The sequence below is a fragment of the Tetrao urogallus genome (genome assembly GCF_951394365.1).
Source record: "Tetrao urogallus genome assembly, chromosome: 6".
NCBI classification, from domain to species: Eukaryota; Metazoa; Chordata; class Aves; order Galliformes; family Phasianidae; genus Tetrao; species Tetrao urogallus.
Genome location: NC_136819.1, coordinates 32,650,179 through 32,657,006, shown reverse-complemented (window position 1 = coordinate 32,657,006; position 6,828 = coordinate 32,650,179).

Sequence of the window (6,828 nt, the reverse complement as noted above, 5' to 3'; positions counted from 1 at the left end):
GTCATATGTCAGTTAAAGTCATTATCTATTTTTTTCTATATATTCAGGTCATGCAGTGAAACTGGGGAGTTTGAATTGTATTGAAGTACAATATACAAGTAGTACTGTATATAACAGGATGTGTAGGGGGAAAAATATCAGCAAATGTGTAGGAAATTCCAAAAATCTTTTTTTTTTTTTTTCTTTTAAAGACTATGAATTTTCTCAGGGCATCCCTCAAATGTACATCCAAATAGTCCAATGTATATCCAAATATCCAATAGAGACCAGTAATTACAGCTTGATTAATTTGGAGTAGAAAGATGTTGAAAAGAATGTGCTACTTAATGTGCTACTTGTGGTGAAAAGCAGTTTTGTTTTTTTTTCTTCTAGATTATCATAGAAATGCTAAAAATATGTTGATGCCCCCACAGACTTGTATGCATTTAGCTCTCATTGTGAGTTTTGTAATTACATGAAAGTCACAACTTCACTGTAAATGAGAGTTTTTGAATCCATTTTCAAATAGACACTATTTTGGTTTAAATTTCTCTCATGGAGTTCTAATGGGTTTGTAGAATTTCTAGCATCTGGACAAGAGTCTGTCTTTTTATACTGCTTGTCAGCATCACCATTTATAGTCTGTACAGCACACAATCTACTTCCTGCTGTGAAAATGCTGAGCTATTCTAGCTTAGATGCACATGACCTATGAGTGTTGGATGCCTCTATCCTGTGCTTAATACCTCCAATTACTTCATGCTTATTTGTCATAAGTGTAGACATTGACCCAGTCTTTGTATTGGAATGTGTATGCAACAGAGGAATGACTGATGGAGCAATGTAATTGTGTGATGCAAATAACACACGTATTCTTCAGACATGGATGTTATATCTTGTAACTAGTAAAAATAGTCATCTTCTGGGCTGATAGGTGTCCATCATTTTCATCTGTCAAATGTTAGTTGATATGATTATCAAGTACTATATAGAAATTTTTAATCTTTTTCTAATGCTATTCAAACTAATTTTACATCATCAAAGGGACAGTATTTTCTGTTTTTAAAAGGCAAGTTTATTAATTATGATTTTAAGATACTTGTGCATATCTCATAGATACACAGCTTGGTGGTTGTGAGTTTGAACTCTTATGTAGCAGTGATGTCTTAAGTGATATAAATGACATCAGTAAGTAAGCAGGATAAAAAGATATTAAACAGGCCTATGCATAGCTTGTTTTCCATTCCCCACCACTTTTTTGTTTTTTTTAATAATAATAAAGTGATGAGATTTTGTTTGTTTGTTTTTTGTATAGAGAGATTTAGGAAAGATTCTTCTTGACATCATCTCCTGGGGAAAAAATACTTCAGGAAGGAGGCTACATTGTGGTGTCACTAAAACATTTTAGGCAATCACTAGCTATAAATGTGTGCTAAATGAGTCCTCCCCAGGAGGGACTGCATCTTTTAAAATGCTTTCCAGACCTGTCTTTCTCAATTTCAATTAGATGAGGTCAATTAATTTTGTGGAAGTCTAGCAACCACTCTCTAAAGATCTGTATCTTCTCATCTGAGGTCCTTATTGCCTTTCTTAAACTCAAGTAAGCACAAAGTCTTTGGTTCAATGTTGTAGTTGTCAGTGCATGACAGCTGATATACAGATGATATTACTGTGCAAGCTATGGTTGGGATGCACATGAAGTAAGTTTCCTTGACCATGTTTCTCTGCTGCCATTGGTTTTCTGCCCTGTAATTGTAGCCTCCATTCTTGTGTGACTTGTAGATTGTTATTTAAAACTTACTGAAAGCAAGTAAAAAAAAAAAAAAAAAAAAAAAAGCAAATGCTGTTGGCTTGATTCCTTCATTTATTTTTCCCTTTTTCACCATGAGAATGTAAATAGGTTTGCAATAAAAGGATTAAGTATAGACTTTGGATCTTTCTTGCTTGTTAATACATTTACTCAAGATGTTGCTAGTGTACCTTATCCTTGTGCAAATAGTTACTGATGGTTTAGAGACTTTCATCAGTTCAGCAGCATCAGGATGAGATTATTGAGAGGAACCAGGAACAAACACAGCCTGGGATGGTCTGACAGTGCTGTGGGTCCACAGGCAGCCCTCTCATGGCCACACAGATACAGGCTGTAGGCTCTGCTGGGTCTGATATGGAGACCTGGGCTGAAGAAGGGCAGGAGGAGCCCTGAAGTAGTATGATCAGAGACAAAAGGGCCTTTCAGGGACCTATACAAGATTTTGGCAGCTAAATTAAGATAACTGTTCAAAATGCCTATTTAAATAGGATTTAAATTTTTTTAAATAGGATTTAAATAGGATTTAAATACATTTAAATTTAAATTTTTTACATGGGGGAGGGAAGAAAAAAATAAAAGATTGCAGAAGCACCAGTGGCAATCATACATGTCAAAGGCTGAATTGATGGGCTGTGTGCGTGAGTGTGTGTGTATGCATACATAAAAACAGACATCATGAATGTATTTGTAATCCTTTTACTGAAAAAAGACAACATATACTGAAAAAAATAACTATGGTTTATTTTACTAATACCAGCATCCTAAATTACTGTTCCATAACAAGACTTGTTTTTCTGCTGATGGTAGTATATAAATAAATGAATGTTATTATGAACACTGTGTAGAGAAAGTTTTATGAAAGTATTTTCTCTGGAGTATGTGAACAGCATATTCAATTTGGGAGAAATGCTTTCTGATTCTCTGTAAGATAGAAGGTAGACTAAAAGTGGCATAATTTTAGTACTGCTTTTTACATCTCTGAAACTGGATTCATTTGGAGTTGATTAGGAAAGATAAAAAGGAAATGTGTCCTGGCTTTAAAGAAGTTATTTTGTCATTTCTTTGGATGTTACATAGTGATCTACTGATGGAGATGCTACTAACTTTCTATGAAATAACTGAGTTGTAGCTGTTAAGTTCTGTATTTTTGTATGTTTCTCAGGTGGCTGACAATGTAGGTTGGAGTGCCACAGTTGCACATTGCTTGCTTTGTTAAGAAAACAGAAAAACAGCTATAGTAAGAAAGGGGTGATTATAGTATTGTATTTATATTTTTCATATCAAAGTAAACATATGCTTTACAAAGAAATTATGGAATGCTTTAAATAGTATTAATTTTTTAAGTCACCAATTCAGATTCCATCTGTTTGACCAGACTTATTTTTCTTAATTTGGACATCTATATCTCTTGTCAGTGCAGCTATGCATGTGTTGTCTAGTTGCTGAAGAGTTTTTAGAAATTAATGTTTCAGCTATATGAATGCATGTCTCCTTTTGCCCTGTAGATTTCACTAAGATGTGAGGATTTAGCTTCTGCTAATATTCTAAAGTGCCAGCTTTTTTTCACTGAAATGCAATATAGATGCACCTTCATGTTGTAAAGAAACCAGATAAAAAAAGAGGAAATGTTATGTTAGAAAATAATGAGCCATATGCAAAATACGATACAGTGATGACAGAGGGTGGGAGAGGAGATAACAAGTATGTATCATAAGTAAATATATCTTTGCTGAACTGGTTGTTTCTGGGATTCTGTGCATTTTAGGGTTGGACAAAAATAAATATTTACAGAGGGTAACAGTTACTTAAGTTAATGCAAATCCAATGATATTATCCAAATGTGTAATGAAAAACACTTTCAAAAAATTAAGAAGTACTTCTAAATGAAACCAGTCCTGAAGATGAGAATGAGTCATGGGTTTGGCAACTTTGCTTGTCTCATTGGGGTAATGCCACGTGCTTTCCTTTGAATTGAAATGACTTTGAAGAAAGGAATCTGCAGAGTTAAGGGTGTGGTTTCAATACTGGTTTAGCAGAGTGAGCTGGAGGACATTGCAAGAAGTGGTGCATGTTCTTAGCAGTTCCACTGGGCTGACACTAATGATGTGCAGATGCAAATTTTAGCAGAGCACTACTGTTCTGATGAATCAGCAAAACACTGAGAGATTGAGGAAGCTGACCACTTTATTTGACATCATCCCTCAGTTAAACTAGCATAAGCTGGTGCTGGAAAGCAGCTTTTGGCTGAGGATGAAACTCAATTGATTTCTTTGAAACAGTTTTTCTTACCTGTAATTGGATGTGTCCATCTTTGAGGAGTTGTATGGCATAGCAGAGGCTTGGATTTGCACACCTGCAGGATTTTCATAATGACATTTATATTGTAGGAAGAATATTGTATTTGGGATAAGCATGCATGTACTTGCTTGGATTCCTTTTCTAGGTTGACCAGTACAATGGGATGCATGGCTGGCAGTTTTCTCCTGCATTGTGTTCAGGAGCCTTGGTTAAAGATGCCAACTTTTTCTTCATATTGTTCTGGCAGAAATCATTTGTTGGATAAAAAATACTAAGAATGTATGGGATATGTTCTTGTTCTTTCAATTAGATGTAGTTTTATCTAAGGATGTTGCCAAGAAGCTTATCTCTTTTGTTTTGTTTTTTTTAGATGGCTTTTGTCAGTAAACAGTTTCAAGGTTGGAGATGGTATTACAAAGAAAATAACAGTGTTTGAAGCTCAGAGCTGGGTGCGTGTTTAAGTTGACTTTGGCACTGCATTATTGCAGAGGGTTTGTTGCTGTCGAGTTTGTTAATAATTATACTTATGAATTCGATATGGGGATGTCCTTTGATCAGATGAAAACGTGCATTTCTGAACTCAGTGTCCTTTGGTGCTGCAATTACCTTTGTGTAAACCTATGAAGATACATTGTGAGATTACATTATGTAAGGCTGCATAGCTGTGCACACTTCTTAGAGAGAATGTTAATTATTCACAGGTTGATTTTTAGTGAAACTAAGACTGGAAGGATATCTGATACATTGATTAGTCTGGGATCAGTTTACTGAATGGTGTAATTTATTTTAAAGCAGCCCTCCCACTTTGCACAATAAATTGGTTAGATGCCTGAAGGTTATAAATATAATTTCTATATGGAAGAAGAGGAGATCATTCCTAAACTTCTGAAATTAATGTTGTAGGATTTTGTGTTGTGTGTCTTGTTTCATGACACTTCTTCTACCCCCTAAGATACTTCTTAGTCAAGTTTGTCACTGTTTCTCCACCTTCTCATGATATGCTGTGCTGTCATTGTTCATATATGTAAAACGTAATTCCTGAAAATGAAAGCATTAAGACAATGGTATTTCAATTTCTTTCTTCATAAGGATATGATAGAAGGAACTAAAGAATGATGGGTTTTAGTTTTTGGCTACTTAGGTTCCAAGTTATGTCCCTCTGTATTGTAATACTTGCTATATCAGAATTAACTGTAAACTAAAAAATGTTACTGTGCATTGTACAGTTATATATTGATTAATATGCAACTTCTCTTCAAGATATTTTTGACTAAAAGTTAATAGTTTTTGCATATTCTTAAGCCAGATGAAAAATTTCATGTATTCAAGAAATCATCATCAAATCATGGAATCATAAAATGGGTTGGGTTGTAAAGAACCATAATGATCATCTAGTTTCAACCCCCTTTCTATGTGCAGGGTTGCCAACCACCAGACCAGGCTGCTCAGAGCCACATCCAGCCTGGCCTTGAATGCCTCCAGGGATGGGGCATCCACAACCTCCTTGGGCAACCTGTTTCAGTGTGACACCATTCTCTGTGTGAAAAATCTCTTGTAATATCCTGTGGTGTGGTTATATACATACATAGTACTTTTTTTTAAGTCAGGTTTACAAGGACTTAACATATGGCAGGAAGATTTCTCTCCATTGCTTCCATGTCTAATGGAAATTTACCAAATAACTTTTTAAAGTAGAATACAAATTTATGAGCAATGATCAGTGGTTGAAATATGAAGCATCAAGGGAATAGAAAAAGCCATTAGTTTGTTTCTAGCTTTCTCTGATTTAAGTGAGACATTCATTTAAAAAAAAAAAAAAAAAAAAAAAAAAAGGAAAAAAAAAAGCATGTTGAAATCTTTAAGGGCTTTTTGCAGTAGTTTTTCTGTGAATTCTGACAAGTGCAGAGTTGAGCAATCAAATACATTTGGAGGAGGGGACAGCAATATAAATACAATTTCTAATAATTTCAGAGATGGTAACAAAAGTATTTTTTGTAGTTTCTTCAATTTGTAGGATTTTTGAAATCTTTCAAGCTTAATTGGGCTCACACATTTTTGGAACGTATGATACTTACTATTGGAGGATTAACGGGATATGTTGTTGGAAATGTCTTCAGCTCGTTACCTGCCAGAAAATCATAGTTAACTGCTAGAAATTATCAAGACACTACCAACAAATGCTTTACTACTACTGCATGGTTCTTCTTTTCTCTCGAGTAAAATGCTGGTATAATACTTTACGGAGCTTTTATTATCACAGAACTGGGCAGTGGAATAAATCTTCTGATATTGGACAGTTGTTACTGATACATTCAATTATTTTATATATATATATATATATTTATATATATAATGCATATTTGCACATCTATTTTGAATGATAGAAAAAAAAAAAAAGCTTTCTACTTACCTGAAAAAGTGGAGTCACCTTGGATGTGTGAAGTAGAGAACTCGTCTTGGCATTATGTCTCATCCCACTTTATTGCTCTGTCAGTGTAGACACCTGTATATGTGGAAAGGCAGGCTTAGAACTGGATATGAACTTAGTACTGGAGAAATAGCATGAAAGTAGTAAACACAAAAATCCCTTGTTAAGTGGGAGTAGTGAGTGTCTTACATATCAAATGAGAAACTAATTGAGTAGTAGCATTTCTTCTGAAGAGGATTTGAAGAACGTAGCCTATGACAGTTCAACATCTTTTGCTGATCTGGGAAATATTCACATGTGGCAGTTTCACTAT